General features: G+C 46.8%; 1 protein-coding gene across 3 annotated transcripts in view; it reads right to left on the reverse strand.

Annotated features, from left to right (window-relative positions):
- The window catches only part of LOC117246113 (TSC22 domain family protein 4), a 128030-nt gene extending 126107 nt beyond the window's left edge, over positions 1–1923 (reverse strand). For 2 of the 3 annotated variants that reach the window (XM_078166035.1, XM_078166033.1), the window contains exon 1: positions 1474–1920. The gene's annotated coding sequence lies outside the window, so the exon portion shown is untranslated. Of the gene's footprint in view, positions 1–1473 lie in introns of all 3 variants that reach the window. The other variant, XM_033609849.2, reaches the window with a different exon arrangement.
- Between the last annotated feature and the right edge of the window lie 21964 nt (positions 1924–23887).

Genomic DNA, 23887 nt, shown 5'->3' on the forward strand with positions numbered 1-23887 from the left:
TCTCTGCAGGTATTTAATAAACTCAAAATGTTTTTTGGGGAGGGGGTGTTTAATATTCAGCAACCCCACACCTCCAACTGAAATCATGTTCTCACGGATATATTTCATACAGTGAAATTTGTTTGAGTAAAGCAGCGTCCTCCTGATAAATCCTGAGCTCCATCAGAGCTGTCTAACTAAATACTTCAGAAGCTAAAAGTTTAATTCCATGTTTCATAATACGGATGGTTGGTTTAAATATCATAGTAGAAATGTCCTTTATGAAATTAAGTCTGTGTAATGAGTTAGTATACTGTACAGGTCTGGCAGAAAATATAACAGTACTGCTAATTCTCAAACAGTTTCAGTTGGACGCTGCATCTCAACTGCTCACATGTGCCACCTGCTGGTTGTTGTTGTGCACTGCAGCTACTCCTGGATCAATTATTTCACCCCCTTCACTGTGGCTGCAGCACTGAAATGAGTAACATCTGTATGTGAAATGGTTAACAAAGGACGACACAGGCTATTTCCACATATGTAATTAATTAGGCTATTAATTCACACTACGCAACTAAATAATATTTCACACATTTTTTGGATAAAATACACTTCATATGCATAGCATTTGTGGGCCTATTTATTTATTTTATTAGATCCTGTGCTTGCATAATGTTGGCTGTTACATTTTTAATAGAATGGCCATTCTATCCTCTTGGATTTTATTTTGACGTTTTTATACTTCACTTCCGCTTCCTGTCTGTCCACTGCACTACTGTCTGTCCCAAATGAGAAATGAAAAAAGGAATTTGCAAAAACCAAAATTGCACGGTCTTTTGAATTTGGTTTTCTGTTTTTTTTTGTTTGGAAACATAAAAGGAATAGATCACGTGATTTCGTTTTTCGATTTTTGGTTTAAAAAAAAAGAAGAAAAAAACCAAGTGACTTCCGTTTTTGGTTTCAAACGTGAAAACGAATTGGCTGAGTGTCCCGCAGACCTGTTCAATATTCAGTCCAAAAAGGAATAACGATAAAACGAATCTGCAAAAACAGGCGGGGTTTGATTGGTTTTCCATTATTTGATTCTGACACCAAAAACGGTTTTCCATTTTTTGTTTTGAATCAAATAACAGATTTACCGTTTTTGGTTTTTGAATTACAATGACAATTGCAATTACAAATGAATTACGAATTATCCGATGATACCTGGATGAGTGGCATATAAGTATTTATCGCGAGACAATATGTTATCGTTTTATCACCCACCACTAGGCTGACAATGAACCACACAAACTGAATGTGAGGGAACATAAATCTGAATGTGAGGGAACATAAATCTGAATGTGAGGGCACATAAATCTGAAAGTGAGGGAACATGAATCTGAAAGTGAGGGAACATAAATCTGAATGTGAGGGCATGTGTTACAAACAACAAACTTCACAAACAACAGTGAATCAAACCCTCTGACGTCAAAGTTGTAAACAAACACTCACATTCATGCGCTCAGCCGAGGCGCGCTCCCGACAGCCCTGGTTGTGATCTGGATCAGCAGCGCGCACCGGTCCTCCCTCTCTGTCTCTCCAGTGACGTCACCACCGGACCCAGTGACACAATCGGTCCATTATTATTCACCGAAGAAGAAAAAACAAAAACAGCTGTGGAGAAAGCATGCGCGTTACAGCCGCAGGCGGCGGGAGCGCGCGTAAAGTTTAGATAGGAAAAGGTTTGAAGAGGAACTCCTCCAAGTTCTTCTTCTACTGATCTGAGAGTTCTGTGAGTCCATCAGAGACCAGGACTACAGCGGGACGTCTCCTCTTCCTCCTCTTCCTCTTCTCTGGACAGAAAGAAACTCTTCTTCTTCTTCTTCCTCTCTGTCAGTCCTCCTTCAACCCTCCTCCTCCTCTCTCTGTAAACAGCGCGCGTCACTGACGTGGTGAAGACACGGGACGCGCGCGTGAACCAGCCCGGACCGAGCCGCGCGCGTGCGCTTGTGCGTTTCCGGCAGGGAGGTGCATGCGCTTAAAAGAGGAGAAGGAGGAGGAGGAGGAGAAGGAGGAGGAGAAGGAGTCACTGTTCGTCTGACACGTTGATAATAACGTTTTATTGAATGTAAACTCAGATTGTTGTTAATCAAGATGTTTGATCAGAGGCTCTGATGACAAATCAATAATCAATATATTTAAACTCTATTTAAACTCTGGTTCAGTGAAAACTCTGAGCGTGTTAACTCTGAGATGAGGGAAACTCTGGGTTTTCACTTCCAGACAGAGAGGTAAGTCAAACTGTGAGTCAGTCACTATGGCAACTGAGTCTGTGAACCTAACCTGCTCGCTGGCAGGTTTTCTATAAGAAACCCTGAGTTCTGGGAGAGGATCTTCAGACCACCATCATGGTGGTGTTCCCTGGGCACAAACCTCTGAGGAACATGAAAGAGGAGTTCCACAGGACTGCAGGTAACTGATGTAGAAATCAGACAGTATTCTAAAATTATATTGTGTATTCTATATTATATTTAATATTATGTTAGAGACATTCTGCTGCAACCTCAGACTGAGATCAGTTATTAGCTATTGTTTTAGTCTCAGGGTGCATAGATGGCCCCAAACACCCATCACTGCTCCAGCAGAAAATGAGGGGACTATGTTAATATGACGTCCTTCCACAGCATTAATGTTCAGGTACATTAACTAGCCTTTTATCTTAAAGTGACAGACTATACATCACAATATACAACTAACATGTCATCCTCTGCAATGTCAAGATCATATGTGGTGCAACACACATAATCACTAATGTGGAGGCCAAGTGCCCAGGCTGCGTCCATGATTCCCGGATCTTCCGTGAGTGTAGCCTGAGCAATAGATTTGCACGTGGTAAGAAGCCCAAAGCTTTGTGCAAATATCATTCATTGTCTTTCTCTTTCAACACAACCAAATGTATCCATTATAACTGCAGGAGACTTTGATGGCTACCTACTTGGGGACCGACGATATTCGTGGCCTCTACTGAATCGAGGTATCGGGGCTCCATTGATGATGGCTTTTTATTGTGGTTGTGCACGTGCTTAACTCAAGGTGTACCTACTCAGAGTTGATTAAACTCATTCAAATCAGCTGTTCTGGAACCGGATACTCAGAGTTTCCCAGCTCAGGGTAAGTCAAGTCAGAGTTCAGGGTTAGACTCAGAGTTTGTTGAACCTCCTACCTGAGGGGTATTTCAGGTACAAACTCTGAGCAGCGCCTCCATTTTAATCCAGTGGATGTAGAGATATTAATGCATGTGTAGCAGACGGTGCACGTTTATCTTTAAAAGAAGAGCCTGAGTCAGAGCGAGGAAAGTGTAAATAAGTTAACCATAAAGTTAATAAAAAAGTTTAGTCATCATTTATCAGACTTACATTTCCTTAATGAAGATAAAGTGGTGGAATCTGACTGTGTATCAGGCTGTAGATACATTACATTATATTAATAATATATAATAATATATTTGTTCAGATTTAATCTGATGGGGAAAAACACAGGAGGCAGAAGATTTAAAACATATAGGCTAGGCTATAGATCAAAGACATAAAGACATGACTGTAAACTCACAGTCTGACCCAGTAATAATATGTTTGGTGATTTGCACTTGAAAAGACGTTGAGGTTAAAATACAGTAGATTTTAAAATGTTGCACATCTATTTGTATCTTGACTCAACAGCATTCAGTGACTTTATTTCAGCTACAAATGTAGTAAATTTAAAGACACTGAAATGCTGCACCATTGCTCACTCAGAAATATGAACATATAATCCCCAATATTAGGCTATAGGAATTATGTTCCATCAGTGCGACCAGTGACATCAGTGACAGAGATCATTAGTCATTGATACTACGTGTCTAAAGCTTCATACCCATTTTTAAAATTTAAATAATTAGACCTACACATTATGTGCAATAAACATTTGGGAGCTGCTCTGACAGACTGACAGTCTGATCCTTGTGCACAGTGTTATAAAAATAATAAATATAAAAAGGACAGAGGTTTGATTCTGAGCTGAGGGTGAATTCTCGCTGTGTGTTATTTGAATGTAAAGACAAAAACTGATGTCCAAAGAAATGACTGATGTGCATAAATTCAGTAACTTCAGACAGTCCTGAGTAACAAACTAATATCCAGCAGGATTTAGACTGTGACAGACGGTAAATCTCCGCTAATGAATGCGCTTCCATACAAGCTTTGACACGGACTGAATGAATGAGGAAATGAAACAGCGTGTAAGAGGGAGGAGACAGAGAAACACTCAGGGTTTATTGAAGAAAACCTGTCAGCGAGCAGGTTATGTTCACAGAGTCTGTTACCATGGTGACTGACTCAGAGTTTCAGTTACCTCTCTTTCTGGAACGGATAACTCAGAGTTTCCCTCATCTCGGGGTTAACACACTCAGAGTTTCCCTCATCTCAGGGTTAACACGCTCAGAGTTTCCCTCATCTCAGGGTTAACACGCTCAGAGTTTCCCTCATCTCAGGGTTAACACGCTCAGAGTTTCCCTCATCTCAGGGTTAATTTACTCAGAGTTTCCCTCATCTCAGGGTTAATTTACTCAGAGTTTCCCTCATCTCAGAGTTAACACGCTCAGAGTTTCCCTCATCTCAGGGTTAATTTACTCAGAGTTTCCCTCATCTCGGGGTTAACACGCTCAGAGTTTCCCTCATCTCAGGGTTAACACGCTCAGAGTTTCCCTCATCTCGGGGTTAACACGCTTAGAGTTTCCCTCATCTCAGGGTTAACACACTCAGAGTTTCCCTCATCTCAGGGTTAACACACTCAGAGTTTCCCTCATCTCAGGGTTAATTTACTCAGAGTTTCCCTCATCTCAGGGTTAACACGCTCAGAGTGTCCCTCATCTCAGGGTTAACACGCTCAGACTTTCCCTCATCTCAGGGTTAACACACTCAGAGTTTCCCTCATCTCAGGGTTAATTTACTCAGAGTTTCCCTCATCTCAGGGTTAACACACTCAGAGTTTCCCTCATCTCAGGGTTAACACACTCAGAGTTTCCCTCATCTCAGGGTTAACACACTCAGAGTTTCCCTCATCTCAGGGTTAACACACTCAGAGTTTCCCTCATCTCAGGGTTAATTTACTCAGAGTTTCCCTCATCTCAGGGTTAACACGCTCAGAGTGTCCCTCATCTCAGGGTTAACACGCTCAGACTTTCCCTCATCTCAGGGTTAACACGCTCAGAGTTTCCCTCATCTCAGGGTTAACACACTCAGAGTTTCCCTCATCTCAGGGTTAACTTACTCAGAGTTTCCCTCATCTCAGAGTTAACACACTCAGAGTTTCCCTCATCTCAGGGTTAATTTACTCAGAGTTTCCCTCATCTCAGAGTTAACACACTCAGAGTTTCCCTCATCTCAGGGTTAATTTACTCAGAGTTTCCCTCATCTCAGGGTTAACACACTCAGAGTTTCCCTCATCTCAGGGTTAATTTACTCAGAGTTTCCCTCATCTCAGAGTTAACACACTCAGAGTTTCCCTCATCTCAGGGTTAATTTACTCAGAGTTTCCCTCATCTCGGGGTTAACACGCTCAGAGTTTCCCTCATCTCGGGGTTAACACACTCAGAGTTTCCCTCATCTCGGGGTTAATTTACTCAGAGTTTCCCTCATCTCAGGGTTAACACGCTCAGAGTGTCCCTCATCTCAGGGTTAACACGCTCAGAGTTTCCCTCATCTCGGGGTTAACACGCTCAGAGGTTCCCTCATCTCGGGGTTAACTTACTCAGAGTTTCCCTCATCTCGGGGGTTAACACGCTCAGAGTTTCCCTCATCTCGGGGGTTAACACGCTCAGAGTTTCCCTCATCTCGGGGTTAACACGCTCAGAGTTTCCCTCATCTCGGGGTTAACACGCTCAGAGTTTCCCTCATCTCGGGGTTAACACGCTCAGAGTTTCCCTCATCTCGGGGTTGACACGCTCAGAGTTTCCCTCATCTCGGGGTTAACACGCTCAGAGTTTCCCTCATCTCGGGGTTAACACGCTCTGAGTTTCCATCATCTCGGGGTTAACACGCTCAGAGTGTCCCTCATCTCGGGGTTAACACGCTCAGAGTTTCCCTCATCTCAGGGTTAACACGCTCAGAGTTTCCCTCATCTCGGGGTTAACACACTCTGAGTTTCCTTCATCTCAGGGTTAACACGCTCAGAGTTTCCCTCATCTCAGGGTTAACACGCTCAGAGTTTCCCTCATCTCGGGGTTAACACACTCTGAGTTTCCTTCATCTCAGGGTTAACACGCTCAGAGTTTCCCTCATCTCAGGGTTAACACACTCTGAGTTTCCTTCATCTCAGGGTTAACACGCTCAGAGTTTCCCTCATCTCAGGGTTAACACGCTCAGAGTTTCCCTCATCTCGGGGTTAACTTACTCAGAGTTTCCCTCATCTCGGGGTTAACACGCTCTGAGTTTCCCTCATCTCAGAGTTAACACGCTCTGAGTTTCCCTCATCTCGGGGTTAACACGCTCAGAGTTTCCCTCATCTCAGGGTTAACACACTCTGAGTTTCCTTCATCTCAGGGTTAACACGCTCAGAGTTTCCCTCATCTCAGTGTTAACTTACTCAGAGTTTCCCTCATCTCAGGGTTAATTTACTCAGAGTTTCCCTCATCTCAGGGTTAACACGCTCAGAGTTTCCCTCATCTCAGGGTTAATTTACTCAGAGTTTCCCTCATCTCAGGGTTAACACGCTCAGAGTTTCCCTCATCTCGGGGTTAACACGCTCAGAGTTTCCCTCATCTCAGGGTTAATTTACTCAGAGTTTCCCTCATCTCAGGGTTAATTTACTCAGAGTTTCCCTCATCTCAGGGTTAATTTACTCAGAGTTTCCCTCATCTCAGGGTTAACACGCTCAGAGTTTCCCTCATCTCAGAGTTAACACACTCAGAGTTTCCCTCATCTCGGGGTTAACACGCTCTGAGTTTCCCTCATCTCGGGGTTAATTTACTCAGAGTTTCCCTCATCTCGGGGTTAACACACTCTGAGTTTCCCTCATCTCGGGGTTAACACGCTCTGAGTTTCCCTCATCTCGGGGTTAACACACTCTGAGTTTCCCTCATCTCGGGGTTAATTTACTCAGAGTTTCCCTCATCTCGGGGTTAACACACTCTGAGTTTCCCTCATCTCGGGGTTAATTTACTCAGAGTTTCCCTCATCTCGGGGTTAACTTACTCAGAGTTTCCCTCATCTCGGGGTTAACACACTCTGAGTTTCCCTCATCTCGGGGTTAACACGCTCTGAGTTTCCCTCATCTCGGGGTTAACACACTCTGAGTTTCCCTCATCTCGGGGTTAATTTACTCAGAGTTTCCCTCATCTCGGGGTTAACACACTCTGAGTTTCCCTCATCTCGGGGTTAATTTACTCAGAGTTTCCCTCATCTCGGGGTTAACACGCTCTGAGTTTCCCTCATCTCGGGGTTAACACGCTCTGAGTTTCCCTCATCTCGGGGGTAACACGCTCTGAGTTTCCCTCATCTCAGGGTTAACATATTCAGAGTTTCCCTTATCTCAGAGTTAACACACTCAGAGTTTCCCTCATCTCAGGGTTAATACGCTCTGAGTTTCCCTCATCTCGGGGTTAACACGCTCTGAGTTTCCCTCATCTCGGGGTTAACACACTCAGAATTTCCCTCATCTCGGGGTTAACACGCTCTGAGTTTCCCTCATCTCGGGGTTAACACGCTCTGAGTTTCCCTCATCTCGGGGTTAACACACTCAGAGTTTCCCTCATCTCGGGGTTAACACGCTCTGAGTTTCCCTCATCTCGGGGTTAATACGCTCTGAGTTTCCCTCATCTCGGGGTTAATACGCTCTGAGTTTCCCTCATCTCGGGGTTAATACGCTCTGAGTTTCCCTCATCTCGGGGTTAACACGCTCTGAGTTTCCCTCATCTCGGGGTTAATACGCTCTGAGTTTCCCTCATCTCGGGGTTAACACACTCAGAGTTTCCCTCATCTCAGGGTTAATACGCTCTGAGTTTCCCTCATCTCGGGGTTAACACGCTCAGAGTTTCCCTCATCTCGGGGTTAACACACTCTGAGTTTCCTTCATCTCAGGGTTAACACGCTCAGAGTTTCCCTCATCTCAGGGTTAACACACTCAGAGTTTCCCTCATCTCGGGGTTAACTTACTCAGAGTTTCCCTCATCTCGGGGTTAACACGCTCTGAGTTTCCCTCATCTCAGAGTTAACACGCTCTGAGTTTCCCTCATCTCAGAGTTAACACGCTCTGAGTTTCCCTCATCTCGGGGTTAACACGCTCTGAGTTTCCCTCATCTCAGGGTTAACACGCTCTGAGTTTCCCTCATCTCAGAGTTAACACGCTCAGAGTTTCCCTCATCTCAGAGTTAACACGCTCAGAGTTTCCCTCATCTCAGGGTTAACACACTCTGAGTTTCCTTCATCTCAGGGTTAACACGCTCAGAGTTTCCCTCATCTCAGTGTTAACTTACTCAGAGTTTCCCTCATCTCAGGGTTAATTTACTCAGAGTTTCCCTCATCTCAGGGTTAACACGCTCAGAGTTTCCCTCATCTCAGGGTTAATTTACTCAGAGTTTCCCTCATCTCAGGGTTAACACGCTCAGAGTTTCCCTCATCTCGGGGTTAACACGCTCAGAGTTTCCCTCATCTCAGGGTTAATTTACTCAGAGTTTCCCTCATCTCAGGGTTAATTTACTCAGAGTTTCCCTCATCTCAGGGTTAACACGCTCAGAGTTTCCCTCATCTCAGAGTTAACACACTCAGAGTTTCCCTCATCTCAGGGTTAACTTACTCAGAGTTTCCCTCATCTCAGAGTTAACACACTCAGAGTTTCCCTCATCTCAGGGTTAATTTACTCAGAGTTTCCCTCATCTCAGAGTTAATTTACTCAGAGTTTCCCTCATCTCGGGGTTAACACACTCAGAGTTTCCCTCATCTCAGGGTTAATTTACTCAGAGTTTCCCTCATCTCAGGGTTAACACGCTCAGAGTTTCCCTCATCTCGGGGTTAACACACTCAGAGTTTCCCTCATCTCAGGGTTAATTTACTCAGAGTTTCCCTCATCTCAGGGTTAACACGCTCTGAGTTTCCCTCATCTCGGGGTTAACACGCTCTGAGTTTCCCTCATCTCGGGGTTAACACGCTCTGAGTTTCCCTCATCTCGGGGTTAACACGCTCTGAGTTTCCCTCATCACGGGGTTAACACACTCAGAGTTTCCCTCATCTCAGGGTTAACACGCTCTGAGTTTCCCTCATCTCGGGGTTAACACGCTCTGAGTTTCCCTCATCTCGGGGTTAACACGCTCAGAGTTTCCCTCATCTCGGGGTTAACACGCTCAGAGTTTCCCTCATCTCGGGGTTAACACGCTCAGAGTTTCCCTCATCTCGGGGTTAACACGCTCAGAGTTTCCCTCATCTCGGGGTTAACACGCTCAGAGTTTCCCTCATCTCGGGGTTAACACGCTCAGAGTTTCCCTCATCTCAGAGTTAACACGCTCAGAGTTTCCCTCATCTCGGGGTTAACACGCTCAGAGTTTCCCTCATCTCGGGGTTAACACGCTCTGAGTTTCCATCATCTCGGGGTTAACACGCTCAGAGTGTCCCTCATCTCGGGGTTAACACGCTCAGAGTTTCCCTCATCTCGGGGTTAACACGCTCTGAGTTTCCCTCATCTCGAGGTTAACACGCTCAGAGTGTCCCTCATCTCAGGGTTAACACACTCAGAGTTTCCCTCATCTCGGGGTTAACTTACTCAGAGTTTCCCTCATCTCGGGGTTAACACGCTCTGAGTTTCCCTCATCTCAGAGTTAACACGCTCTGAGTTTCCCTCATCTCGGGGTTAACACGCTCAGAGTTTCCCTCATCTCAGGGTTAACACGCTCAGAGTTTCCCTCATCTCAGGGTTAACACACTCAGAGTTTCCCTCATCTCCGGGTTAACACACTCAGAGTTTCCCTCATCTCAGGGTTAACTTACTCAGAGTTTCCCTCATCTCAGAGTTAACACACTCAGAGTTTCCCTCATCTCAGGGTTAATTTACTCAGAGTTTCCCTCATCTCAGAGTTAACACACTCAGAGTTTCCCTCATCTCAGTGTTAATTTACTCAGAGTGTCCCTCATCTCAGGGTTAACTTACTCAGAGTTTCCCTCATCTCGGGGTTAACACACTCAGAGTTTCCCTCATCTCGGGGTTAACACACTCAGAGTTTCCCTCATCTCGGTGTTAACTTACTCAGAGTTTCCCTCATCTCGGGGTTAACACGCTCTGAGTTTCCCTCATCTCAGAGTTAACACGCTCTGAGTTTCCCTCATCTCGGGGTTAACACGCTCAGAGTTTCCCTCATCTCAGGGTTAACACACTCTGAGTTTCCTTCATCTCAGGGTTAACACGCTCAGAGTTTCCCTCATCTCAGGGTTAACACACTCAGAGTTTCCCTCATCTCGGGGTTAACTTACTCAGAGTTTCCCTCATCTCGGGGTTAACACGCTCAGAGTTTCCCTCATCTCAGAGTTAACACGCTCTGAGTTTCCCTCATCTCAGAGTTAACACGCTCTGAGTTTCCCTCATCTCGGGGTTAACACGCTCAGAGTTTCCCTCATCTCAGGGTTAACACACTCTGAGTTTCCTTCATCTCAGGGTTAACACGCTCAGAGTTTCCCTCATCTCGGGGTTAACACGCTCAGAGTTTCCCTCATCTCAGGGTTAATTTACTCAGAGTTTCCCTCATCTCAGGGTTAACACGCTCAGAGTTTCCCTCATCTCAGAGTTAACACACTCAGAGTTTCCCTCATCTCGGGGTTAACACGCTCTGAGTTTCCCTCATCTCGGGGTTAACTTACTCAGAGTTTCCCTCATCTCGGGGTTAACACGCTCTGAGTTTCCCTCATCTCGGGGTTAACACGCTCAGAGTTTCCCTCATCTCAGAGTTAACACACTCAGAGTTTCCCTCATCTCGGGGTTAACACGCTCTGAGTTTCCCTCATCTCGGGGTTAACTTACTCAGAGTTTCCCTCATCTCGGGGTTAACACGCTCTGAGTTTCCCTCATCTCAGGGTTAACACGCTCAGAGTTTCCCTCATCTCAGAGTTAACACACTCAGAGTTTCCCTCATCTCGGGGTTAACACGCTCTGAGTTTCCCTCATCTCGGGGTTAACTTACTCAGAGTTTCCCTCATCTCGGGGTTAACACGCTCTGAGTTTCCCTCATCTCAGAGTTAACACGCTCTGAGTTTCCCTCATCTCGGGGTTAACACGCTCAGAGTTTCCCTCATCTCAGGGTTAACACACTCAGAGTTTCCCTCATCTCGGGGTTAACTTACTCAGAGTTTCCCTCATCTCGGGGTTAACACACTCTGAGTTTCCTTCATCTCAGGGTTAACACGCTCAGAGTTTCCCTCATCTCAGGGTTAACACACTCAGAGTTTCCCTCATCTCGGGGTTAACTTACTCAGAGTTTCCCTCATCTCGGGGTTAACACGCTCTGAGTTTCCCTCATCTCAGAGTTAACACGCTCTGAGTTTCCCTCATCTCGGGGTTAATACGCTCTGAGTTTCCCTCATCTCGGGGTTAACACGCTCTGAGTTTCCCTCATCTCAGGGGTAACACGCTCAGAGTTTCCCTCATCTCAGAGTTAACACACTCAGAGTTTCCCTCATCTCAGAGTTAACACGCTCTGAGTTTCCCTCATCTCGGGGTTAACACACTCTGAGTTTCCCTCATCTCGGGGTTAACTTACTCAGAGTTTCCCTCATCTCGAGGTTAACACACTCAGAGTTTCCCTCATCTCGGGGTTAACACGCTCTGAGTTTCCCTCATCTCGGGGTTAACTTACTCAGAGTTTCCCTCATCTCGGGGTTAACACGCTCTGAGTTTCCCTCATCTCAGAGTTAACACGCTCTGAGTTTCCCTCGTCTCAGAGTTAACACGCTCTGAGTTTCCCTCATCTCGGGGTTAACACGCTCAGAGTTTCCCTCATCTCAGGGTTAACACACTCTGAGTTTCCTTCATCTCAGGGTTTACACGCTCAGAGTTTCCCTCATCTCAGGGTTAACACGCTCAGAGTTTCCCTCATCTCGGGGTTAACACGCTCAGAGTTTCCCTCATCTCAGGGTTAATTTACTCAGAGTTTCCCTCATCTCAGGGTTAATTTACTCAGAGTTTCCCTCATCTCAGGGTTAACACGCTCAGAGTTTCCCTCATCTCAGAGTTAACACACTCAGAGTTTCCCTCATCTCGGGTTTAACACGCTCTGAGTTTCCCTCATCTCGGGGTTAACTTACTCAGAGTTTCCCTCATCTCGGGGTTAACACGCTCTGAGTTTCCCTCATCTCGGGGGTAACACGCTCTGAGTTTCCCTCATCTCAGGGTTAACATATTCAGAGTTTCCCTTATCTCAGAGTTAACACACTCAGAGTTTCCCTCATCTCAGGGTTAATACGCTCTGAGTTTCCCTCATCTCGGGGTTAACACGCTCTGAGTTTCCCTCATCTCAGGGTTAACACGCTCAGAGTTTCCCTCATCTCGGGGTTAACACACTCAGAGTTTCCCTCATCTCAGGGTTAACACGCTCAGAGTTTCCCTCATCTCAGGGTTAACACGCTCAGAGTTTCCCTCATCTCAGGGTTAACACACTCAGAGTTTCCCTCATCTCAGAGTTAACACACTCAGAGTTTCCCTCATCTCAGAGTTAACACACTCAGAGTTTCCCTCATCTCGGGGTTAACACGCTCTGAGTGTCCCTCATCTCAGGGTTAACTTACTCAGAGTTTCCCTCATCTCGGGGTTAACACACTCAGAGTTTCCCTCATCTCGGGGTTAACACACTCAGAGTTTCCCTCATCTCGGGGTTAACTTACTCAGAGTTTCCCTCATATCGGGGTTAACACGCTCTGAGTTTCCCTCATCTCAGAGTTAACACGCTCTGAGTTTCCCTCATCTCGGGGTTAACACGCTCAGAGTTTCCCTCATCTCAGAGTTAACACACTCAGAGTTTCCCTCATCTCGGGGTTAACTTACTCAGAGTTTCCCTCATCTCGGGGTTAACACACTCTGAGTTTCCTTCATCTCAGGGTTGACACGCTCAGAGTTTCCCTCATCTCAGGGTTAACACACTCAGAGTTTCCCTCATCTCGGGGTTAACTTACTCAGAGTTTCCCTCATCTCGGGGTTAACACGCTCTGAGTTTCCCTCATCTCAGAGTTAACACGCTCTGAGTTTCCCTCATCTCGGGGTTAATACGCTCTGAGTTTCCCTCATCTCGGGGTTAACACGCTCTGAGTTTCCCTCATCTCGGGGTTAACACGCTCAGAGTTTCCCTCATCTCAGAGTTAACACGCTCAGAGTTTCCCTCATCTCGGGGTTAACACACTCAGAGTTTCCCTCATCTCAGAGTTAACACGCTCAGAGTTTCCCTCATCTCAGAGTTAACACGCTCTGAGTTTCCCTCATCTCGGGGTTAACACGCTCTGAGTTTCCCTCATCTCGGGGTTAACTTACTCAGAGTTTCCCTCATCTCGGGGTTAACACACTCAGAGTTTCCCTCATCTCAGAGTTAACACGCTCTGAGTTTCCCTCATCTCGGGGTTAACTTACTCAGAGTTTCCCTCATCTCGGGGTTAACACACTCAGAGTTTCCCTCATCTCGGGGTTAACACGCTCTGAGTTTCCCTCATCTCGGGGTTAACTTACTCAGAGTTTCCCTCATCTCGGGGTTAACACACTCAGAGTTTCCCTCATCTCGGGGTTAACACGCTCTGAGTTTCCCTCATCTCGGGGTTAACTTACTCAGAGTTTCCCTCATCTCGGGGTTAACACGCTCTGAGTTTCCCTCATCTCGGGGTTAACACGCTCTGAGTTTCCCTCATCTCAGGGGTAACACGCTCAGAGTTTCCCTCATCTCAGAGTTAACACACTCAGAGTTTCCCTCATCTCAGAGTTAACACGCTCTGAGTTTCCCTCATCTCGGGGTTAACACGCTCTGAGTTTCCCTCATCTCGGGGTTAACTTACTCAGAGTTTCCCTCATCTCGGGGTTAACACACTCAGAGTTTCCCTCATCTCGGGGTTAACACGCTCTGAGTTTCCCTCATCTCGGGGTTAACTTACTCAGAGTTTCCCTCATCTCGGGGTTAATACGCTCAGAGTTTCCCTCATCTCGGGGTTAATACGCTCAGAGTTTCCCTCATCTCGGGGTTAATACACTCAGAGATTCCCTCATCTCAGAGTTAACACGCTCTGAGTTTCCCTCATCTCAGGGTTAACACGCTCTGAGTTTCCCTCATCTCGGGGTTAATACGCTCAGAGTTTCCCTCATCTCGGGGTTAATACGCTCAGAGTTTCCCTCATCTCGGGGTTAACACGCTCTGAGTTTCCCTCATCTCAGAGTTAACACGCTCAGAGTTTCCCTCATCTCAGGGTTAACACAGTCAGAGTTTCCCTTATCTCGGGGTTAACACGCTCTGAGTTTCCCTCATCTCAGAGTTAACACGCTCTGAGTTTCCCTCATCTCGGGGTTAACACGCTCAGAGTTTCCCTCATCTCAGGGTTAACACACTCAGAGTTTCCCTCATCTCGGGGTTAACACACTCAGAGTTTCCCTCATCTCAGGGTTAACTTACTCAGAGTTTCCCTCATCTCAGAGTTAACACACTCAGAGTTTCCCTCATCTCAGGGTTAATTTACTCAGAGTTTCCCTCATCTCAGAGTTAATTTACTCAGAGTTTCCCTCATCTCGGGGTTAACACACTCAGAGTTTCCCTCATCTCAGGGTTAATTTACTCAGAGTTTCCCTCATCTCAGGGTTAACACGCTCTGAGTTTCCCTCATCTCGGGGTTAACTTACTCAGAGTTTCCCTCATCTCGGGGTTAACACACTCAGAGTTTCCCTCATCTCGGGGTTAACACGCTCTGAGTTTCCCTCATCTCGGGGTTAACTTACTCAGAGTTTCCCTCATCTCGGGGTTAACACGCTCTGAGTTTCCCTCATCTCGGGGTTAACTTACTCAGAGTTTCCCTCATCTCGGGGTTAACACACTCAGAGTTTCCCTCATCTCGGGGTTAACACGCTCTGAGTTTCCCTCATCTCGGGGTTAACTTACTCAGAGTTTCCCTCATCTCGGGGTTAACACGCTCTGAGTTTCCCTCATCTCGGGGTTAACACGCTCTGAGTTTCCCTCATCTCAGGGGTAACACGCTCAGAGTTTCCCTCATCTCAGAGTTAACACACTCAGAGTTTCCCTCATCTCAGAGTTAACACTCTCTGAGTTTCCCTCATCTCGGGGTTAACACGCTCTGAGTTTCCCTCATCTCGGGGTTAACTTACTCAGAGTTTCCCTCATCTCGGGGTTAACACACTCAGAGTTTCCCTCATCTCGGGGTTAACACGCTCTGAGTTTCCCTCATCTCGGGGTTAACTTACTCAGAGTTTCCCTCATCTCGGGGTTAACACGCTCTGAGTTTCCCTCATCTCAGGGGTAACACGCTCAGAGTTTCCCTCATCTCAGAGTTAACACACTCAGAGATTCCCTCATCTCAGAGTTAACACGCTCTGAGTTTCCCTCATCTCAGGGTTAACACGCTCTGAGTTTCCCTCATCTCGGGGTTAATACGCTCAGAGTTTCCCTCATCTCGGGGTTAACACGCTCTGAGTTTCCCTCATCTCAGAGTTAACACGCTCAGAGTTTCCCTCATCTCAGGGTTAACACACTCAGAGTTTCCCTTATCTCGGGGTTAACACGCTCTGAGTTTCCCTCATCTCAGAGTTAACACGCTCTGAGTTTCCCTCATCTCGGGGTTAACACGCTCAGAGTTTCCCTCATCTCAGGGTTAACACACTCAGAGTTTCCCTCATCTCGGGGTTAACACACTCAGAGTTTCCCTCATCTCAGGGTTAACTTACTCAGAGTTTCCCTCATCTCAGAGTTAACACACTCAGAGTTTCCCTCATCTCAGGGTTAATTTACTCAGAGTTTCCCTCATCTCAGAGTTAATTTACTCAGAGTTTCCCTCATCTCGGGGTTAACACACTCAGAGTTTCCCTCATCTCAGGGTTAATTTACTCAGAGTTTCCCTCATCTCAGGGTTAACACGCTCAGAGTTTCCCTCATCTCGGGGTTAACACACTCAGAGTTTCCCTCATCTCAGGGTTAATTTACTCAGAGTTTCCCTCATCTCAGGGTTAACACGCTCAGAGTGTCCCTCATCTCAGGGTTAACACGCTCTGAGTTTCCCTCATCTCAGAGTTAACACGCTCTGAGTTTCCCTCATCTCAGAGTTAACACGCTCTGAGTTTCCCTCATCTCGGGGTTAACACGCTCAGAGTTTCCCTCATCTCAGGGTTAACACACTCTGAGTTTCCTTCATCTCAGGGTTAACACGCTCAGAGTTTCCCTCATCTCAGGGTTAACACGCTCAGAGTTTCCCTCATCTCGGGGTTAACACGCTCAGAGTTTCCCTCATCTCAGGGTTAATTTACTCAGAGTTTCCCTCATCTCAGGGTTAATTTACTCAGAGTTTCCCTCATCTCGGGGTTAACACGCTCTGAGTTTCCCTCATCTCGGGGTTAACACGCTCAGAGTTTCCCTCATCTCGGTGTTAACACACTCAGAGTTTCCCTCATCTCAGGGTTAACACGCTCAGAGTTTCCCTCATCTCAGGGTTAACACGCTCAGAGTTTCCCTCATCTCAGGGTTAACACGCTCAGAGTTTCCCTCATCCCAGAGTTAACACGCTCAGAGTTTCCCTCATCTCAGAGTTAACACACTCAGAGTTTCCCTCATCTCAGAGTTAACACACTCAGAGTTTCCCTCATCTCAGAGTTAACACACTCAGAGTTTCCCTCATCTCGGGGTTAACACGCTCTGAGTGTCCCTCATCTCAGGGTTAACTTACTCAGAGTTTCCCTCATCTCGGGGTTAACACACTCAGAGTTTCCCTCATCTCGGGGTTAACACACTCAGAGTTTCCCTCATCTCGGGGTTAACTTACTCAGAGTTTCCCTCATCTCGGGGTTAACACGCTCTGAGTTTCCCTCATCTCAGAGTTAACACGCTCTGAGTTTCCCTCATCTCGGGGTTAACACGCTCAGAGTTTCCCTCATCTCAGGGTTAACACACTCAGAGTTTCCCTCATCTCGGGGTTAACTTACTCAGAGTTTCCCTCATCTCGGGGTTAACACACTCTGAGTTTCCTTCATCTCAGGGTTAACACGCTCAGAGTTTCCCTAGTTTCCCTCATCTCGGGGTTAACTTACTCAGAGTTTCCCTCATCTCGGGGGTTAACACGCTCTGAGTTTCCCTCATCTCAGAGTTAACACGCTCTGAGTTTCCCTCATCTCGGGGTTAATACGCTCTGAGTTTCCCTCATCTCGGGGTTAACACGCTCTGAGTTTCCCTCATCTCGGGGTTAACACGCTCAGGAGTTTCCCTCATCTCAGAGTTAACACACTCAGAGTTTCCCTCATCTCAGAGTTAACACGCTCAGAGTTTCCCTCATCTCAGAGTTAACACGCTCTGAGTTTCCCTCATCTCGGGGTTAACACGCTCTGAGTTTCCTCATCTCGGGGTTAACTTACTCAGAGTTTCCTCATCTCGGGGTTAACACACTCAGAGTTTCCCTCATCTCAGAGTTAACACGCTCTGAGTTTCCCTCATCTCGGGGTTAACTTACTCAGAGTTTCCCTCATCTCGGGGTTTACACACTCAGAGTTTCCCTCATCTCGGGGTTAACACGCTCTGAGTTTCCCTCATCTCAGGGTTAACATATTCAGAGTTTCCCTTATCTCAGAGTTAACACACTCAGAGTTTCCCCTCATCTCAGGGTTAATACGCTCTGAGTTTCCCTCATCTCGGGGTTAACACGCTCTGAGTTTCCCTCATCTCAGGGTTAACACGCTCAGAGTTTCCCTCATCTCGGGGTTAACACACTCAGAGTTTCCCTCATCTCAGGGTTAATTTACTCAGAGTTTCGCTCATCTCAGGGTTAACACACTCAGAGTTTCCCTCATCTCAGGGTTAACACGCTCAGAGTTTCCCTCATCTGAGGGTTGTAACACGCTCAGAGTTTCCCTCATCTCAGGGTTAATTTACTCAGAGTTTCACCTCATCTCGGGGTTAACACACTCAGAGTTTCCCTCATCTCAGGGTTAATTTACTCAGAGTTTCCCTCTTCTCAGGGTTAACACACTCAGAGTTTCCCTCATCTCAGAGTTAAACACGCTCAGAGTTTCCCTCATCTCAGGGTTAACACGCTCAGAGTTTCCCTCATCTCAGGGTTAACACACTCAGAGTGTCCCTCATATCTCAGAGTTAACACGCTCAGAGTTTCCCTCATCTCAGAGTTAACACGCTCAGAGTTTTCCTCATCTCAGGGTTAACACGCTCAGAGTTTCCCTCATCTCAGAGTTAACACACTCAGAGTTTCCCTCATCTCAGAGTTAACACACTCAGAGTTTCCCTCATCTCAGAGTTAACACACTCTGAGTTTCCTCATCTCAGAGTTAACACACTCAGAGTTTCCCTCATCTCGGGGTTAACACGCTCAGAGTGTCCCCTCATCCTCAGGGTTAACTTACTCAGAGTTTCCCTCATCTCGGGGGTTAACACACTCAGAGTTTCCCTCATCTCGGGGTTAACACACTCAGAGTTTCCCTCATCTCGGTGTTAACTTACTCAGAGTTTCCCTCATCTGGGGGTTAACACGCTCTGAGTTTCCCTCATCTCAGAGTTAACACGCTCTGAGTTTCCCTCATCTCGGGGTTAACACGCTCAGAGTTTCCCTCATCTCAGGGTTAACACACTCTGAGTTTCCTTCATCTCAGGGTTAACACGCTCAGAGTTTCCTTCATCTTCAGGGTTAACACGCTCAGAGTTCCCTCATCTCAGGGTTAACACGCTCAGAGTTTCCCTCATCTCGGGGTTAACACGCTCAGAGTTTCCCTCATCTCAGGGTTAATTTACTCAGAGTTTCCCTCATCTCAGGGTTAATTTACTCAGAGTTTCCCTCATCTCAGGGTTAACACGCTCAGAGTTTCCCTCATCTCAGAGTTAACACACTCAGAGTTTTCCCTCATCTCGGGGTTAACACGCTCTGAGTTTCCCTCATCTCGGGGTTAACTTACTCAGAGTTTCCCTCATCTCGGGGTTAACACACTCAGAGTTTCCCTCATCTCGTGTTAACTTACTCAGAGTTTCCCTCATCTCGGGGTTAACACGCTCTGAGTTTCCCTCATCTCAGAGTTAACACGCTCTGAGTTTTCCCTCATCTCGGGGTTAACACGCTCAGAGTTTCCCTCATCTCAGGTTAACACACTCTGAGTTTCCTTCATCTCAGGGTTAACACGCTCAGAGGTTTCCCTCATCTCAGGGTTAACACACTCAGAGTTTCCCTCATCTCGGGGTTAACTTACTCAGAGTTTCCCTCATCTCGGGGTTAACACGCTCTGAGTTTCCCTCATCTCAGAGTTAACACGCTCTGAGTTTCCCTCATCTCAGAGTTAACACGCTCTGAGTTTCCCTCATCTCGGGGTTAACACGCTCAGAGTTTCCCTCATCTCAGGGTTAACACACTCTGAGTTTCCTTCATCTCAGGGTTAACACGCTGAGAGTTTCCCTCATCTCAGGGTTAACACGCTCAGAGTTTCCCTCATCTCGGGTTAACACGCTCAGAGTTTCCCTCATCTCAGGGTTAATTTACTCAGAGTTTCCCTCATCTCAGGGTTAATTTACTCAGAGTTTCCCTCATCTCAGGGTTAACACGCTCAGGAGTTTCCTTCATCTCAGAGTTAACACACTCAGAGTTTCCCTCATCTCGGGGTTAACACGCTCTGAGTTTCCCTCATCTCGGGGTTAACTTACTCAGAGTTTCCCTCATCTCGGGGTTAACACGCTCTGAGTTTCCCTCATCCTCGGGGTTAACACGCTCTGAGTTTCCCTCATCTCGGGGGTAACACGCTCTGAGTTTCCCTCATCTCAGGGTTAACATATTCAGAGTTTCCCTTATCTCAGAGTTAACACACTCAGAGTTTCCCTCATCTCAGGGTTAATACGCTCTGAGTTTCCCTTATCTCGGGGTTAACACGCTCTGAGTTTCCCTCATCTCAGGGTTAACACGCTCAGAGTTTCCCTCATCTCGGGGTTAACTTACTCAGAGTTTCCCTCATCTCGGGGTTAACACACTCAGAGTTTCCCTCATCTCGGGGTTTAACACACTCAGAGTTTCCCTCATCTCGGGGTTAACTTACTCAGAGTTTCCCTCATCTCGGGGTTAACACGCTCTGAGTTTCCCTCATCTCAGAGTTAACACGCTCTGAGTTTCCCTCATCTCGGGGTTAACACGCTCAGAGTTTCCCCTCATCTCAGGGTTAACACACTCAGAGTTTCCCTCATCTCGGGGTTAACTTACTCAGAGTTTCCCCTCATCTCGGGGTTAACACACTCTGAGTTTCCTTCATCTCAGGGTTAACACGCTCAGAGTTTCCCTCATCTCAGGGTTTAACACACTCAGAGTTTCCCTCATCTCGGGGTTAACACGCTCTGAGTTTCCCTCATCTCAGAGTTAACACGCTCTGAGTTTCCCTCATCTCGGGGTTAATACGCTCTGAGTTTCCCTCATCTCGGGGTTAACACGCTCTGAGTTTCCCTCATCTCGGGGTTAACACGCTCAGAGTTTCCCTCATCTCAGAGTTAACACGCTCAGAGTTTCCCTCATCTCGGGGTTAACACACTCAGAGGTTTCCTCATCTCAGAGTTAACACGCTCAGAGTTTCCCTCATCTCAGAGTTAACACGCTCTGAGTTTCCCTCATCTCGGGGTTAACACGCTCTGAGTTTCCCTCATCTCGGGGTTAACTTACTCAGAGTTTCCCCTCATCTCGGGGTTAACACACTCAGAGTTTCCTCATCTCAGAGTTAACACGCTCTGAGTTTCCCTCATCTCGGGGTTAACTTACTCAGAGTTTCCCTCATCTCGGGTTAACACACTCAGGTTTCCCTCATCTCGGGGTTAACACGCTCTGAAGTTTCCCTCATCTCAGGGTTAACATATTCAGAGTTTCCCTTATCTCAGAGTTAACACACTCAGAGTTTCCCTCATCTCAGGGTAATACGCTCTGAGTTTCCCTCATCTCGGGGTTAACACGCTCTGAGTTTCCCTCATCTCAGGGTTAACTACGCTCAGAGTTTCCCTCATCTCGGGGGTTAACAACACTCAGAGTTTCCCTCATCTCAGGTTAATTACCTCAGAGTTTCGCTCATCTCAGGGTTAACACACTCAGAGTTTCCCTCATCTCAGGGTTAACACGCTCAGAGTTTCCCTCATCTGAGGGTTAACACGCTCAGAGTTTCCCTCATCTCAGGGTTAATTTACTCAGAGTTTCCCTCATCTCGGGGTTAACACACTCAGAGTTTCCCTCATCTCAGGGTTAATTTACTCAGAGTTTCCCTCTTCTCAGGGGTTAACACACTCAGAGTTTCCCTCATCTCAGAGTTAACACGCTCAGAGTTTCCCTCATCTCAGGGTTAACACGCTCAGAGTTTCCCTCATCTCAGGTTAACACACTCAGAGTGTCCCTCATCTCAGAGTTAACACGCTCAGAGTTTCCCTCATCTCAGAGTTAACACGCTCAGAGTTTTCCTCATCTCAGGGTTAACACGCTCAGAGTTTCCCTCATCTCAGAGTTAACACACTCAGAGTTTCCCTCATCTCAGAGTTAACACACTCTGAGTTTTCCCTCATCTCAGAGTTAACACACTCAGAGTTTCCCCTCATCTCGGGGTTAACACGCTCAGAGTGTCCCTCATCTCAGGGTTAACTTACTCAGAGTTTCCCTCATCTCGGGGTTAACACACTCAGAGTTTCCCTCATCTCGGGGTTAACACACTCAGAGTTTCCCTCATCTCGGTTTTAACTTACTCAGAGTTTCCCTCATCTCGGGGTTAACACGCTCTGAGTTTCCCTCATCTCAGAGTTAACACGCTCTGAGTTTCCCTCATCTCGGGTTAACACGCTCAGAGTTTCCCTCATCTCAGGGTTAACACACTCTGAGTTTCCTTCATCTCAGGGTTAACACGCTCAGAGTTTCCCTCATCTCGGGGTTAACACGCTCTGAGTTTCCCTCATCTCAGAGTTAACACGCTCTGAGTTTCCCTCATCTCGGGGTTAATACGCTCTGAGTTTCCCTCATCTCGGGGTTAACACGCTCTGAGTTTCCTCATCTCAGGGGTAACACGCTCAGAGTTTCCCTCATCTCAGAGTTAACACACTCAGAGTTTCCCTCATCTCAGAGTTAACACGCTCTGAGTTTCCCTCATCTCGGGTTAACACACTCTGAGTTTCCCTCATCATCGGGGGTTAACTTACTCAGAGTTTCCCTCATCTCGAGGTTAACACACTCAGAGTTTCCCTCATCTCGGGTGTTAACACGCTCTGAGTTTCCCTCATCTCGGGGTTAACTTACTCAGAGTTTCCCTCATCTCGGGGTTAACACGCTCTGAGTTTCCCTCATCTCAGAGTTAACACGCTCTGAGTTTCCCTCGTCTCAGAGTTAACACGCTCTGAGTTTCCCTCATCTCGGGGTTAACACGCTCAGAGTTTTCCCTCATCTCAGGGTTAACACACTCTGAGTTTTCCTTCATCTCAGGTTACACGCTCAGAGTTTCCCTCATCTCAGGGTTAACACGCTCAGAGTTTCCCTCATCTCGGGGTTAACACGCTTCAGAGTTTCCCCTCATCTCAGAGTTAACACGCTCTGAGTTTCCCTCATCTCAGAGTTAACACGCTCTGAGTTTCCCTCATCTCGGGGTTAACACGCTCAGAGTTTCCCTCATCTCAGGGTTAACACACTCTGAGTTTCCTTCATCTCAGGGTTAACACGCTCAGAGTTTCCCTCATCTCGGGTTAACACGCTCAGAGTTTCCCTCATCTCAGGGTTAATTTACTCAGAGTTTCCCTCATCTCAGGGTTAACACGCTCAGAGTTTCCCTCATCTCAGAGTAAACACACTCAGAGTTTCCCTCATCTCGGGGTTAACACGCTCTGAGTTTCCCTCATCTCGGGGTTAACTTACTCAGAGTTTCCCTCATCTCGGGGTTAACACGCTCTGAGTTTCCCTCATCTCGGGGTTAACACGCTCAGAGTTTCCCTCATCTCAGAGTTAACACACTCAGAGTTCTCCCTCATCTCGGGGTTAACACGCTCTGAGTTTCCCTCATCTCGGGGTTAACTTACTCAGAGTTTCCCTCATCTCGGGTTAACACGCTCTGAGTTTCCCTCATCTCAGGGTTAAACACGCTCAGAGTTTCCCTCATCTCAGAGTTAACACACTCAGAGTTTCCCTCATCTCGGGGTTAACACGCTCTGAGTTTCCCTCATCTCGGGGTTAACTTACTCAGAGTTTCCCTCATCTCGGGGTTTAACACGCTCTTGAGTTTCCCTCATCTCAGAGTTAACACGCTCTGAGTTTCCCTCATCTCGGGGTTAACACGCTCAGAGTTTCCCTCATCTCAGGGTTAACACACTCAGAGTTTCCCTCATCTCGGGGTTAACTTACTCAGAGTTTCCCTCATCTCGGGGTTAACACACTCTGAGTTTCCTTCATCTCAGGGGTTAACACGCTCAGAGTTTCCCTCATCTCAGGGTTAACACACTCAGAGTTTCCCTCATCTCGGGGTTAACTTACTCAGAGTTTCCCTCATCTCGGGGTTAACACGCTCTGAGTTTCCCTCATCTCAGAGTTAACACGCTCTGAGTTTCCCTCATCTCGGGGTTAATACGCTCTTGAGTTTCCCTCATCTCGGGGTTAACACGCTCTGAGTTTCCCTCATCTCAGGGGTAACACGCTCAGAGTTTCCCTCATCTCAGAGTTAACACACTCAGAGTTTCCCTCATCTCAGAGTT

This window comes from Epinephelus lanceolatus, unplaced genomic scaffold (assembly GCF_041903045.1).
Source record: "Epinephelus lanceolatus isolate andai-2023 unplaced genomic scaffold, ASM4190304v1 scaffold28, whole genome shotgun sequence".
Taxonomy (NCBI): domain Eukaryota; kingdom Metazoa; phylum Chordata; class Actinopteri; order Perciformes; family Serranidae; genus Epinephelus; species Epinephelus lanceolatus.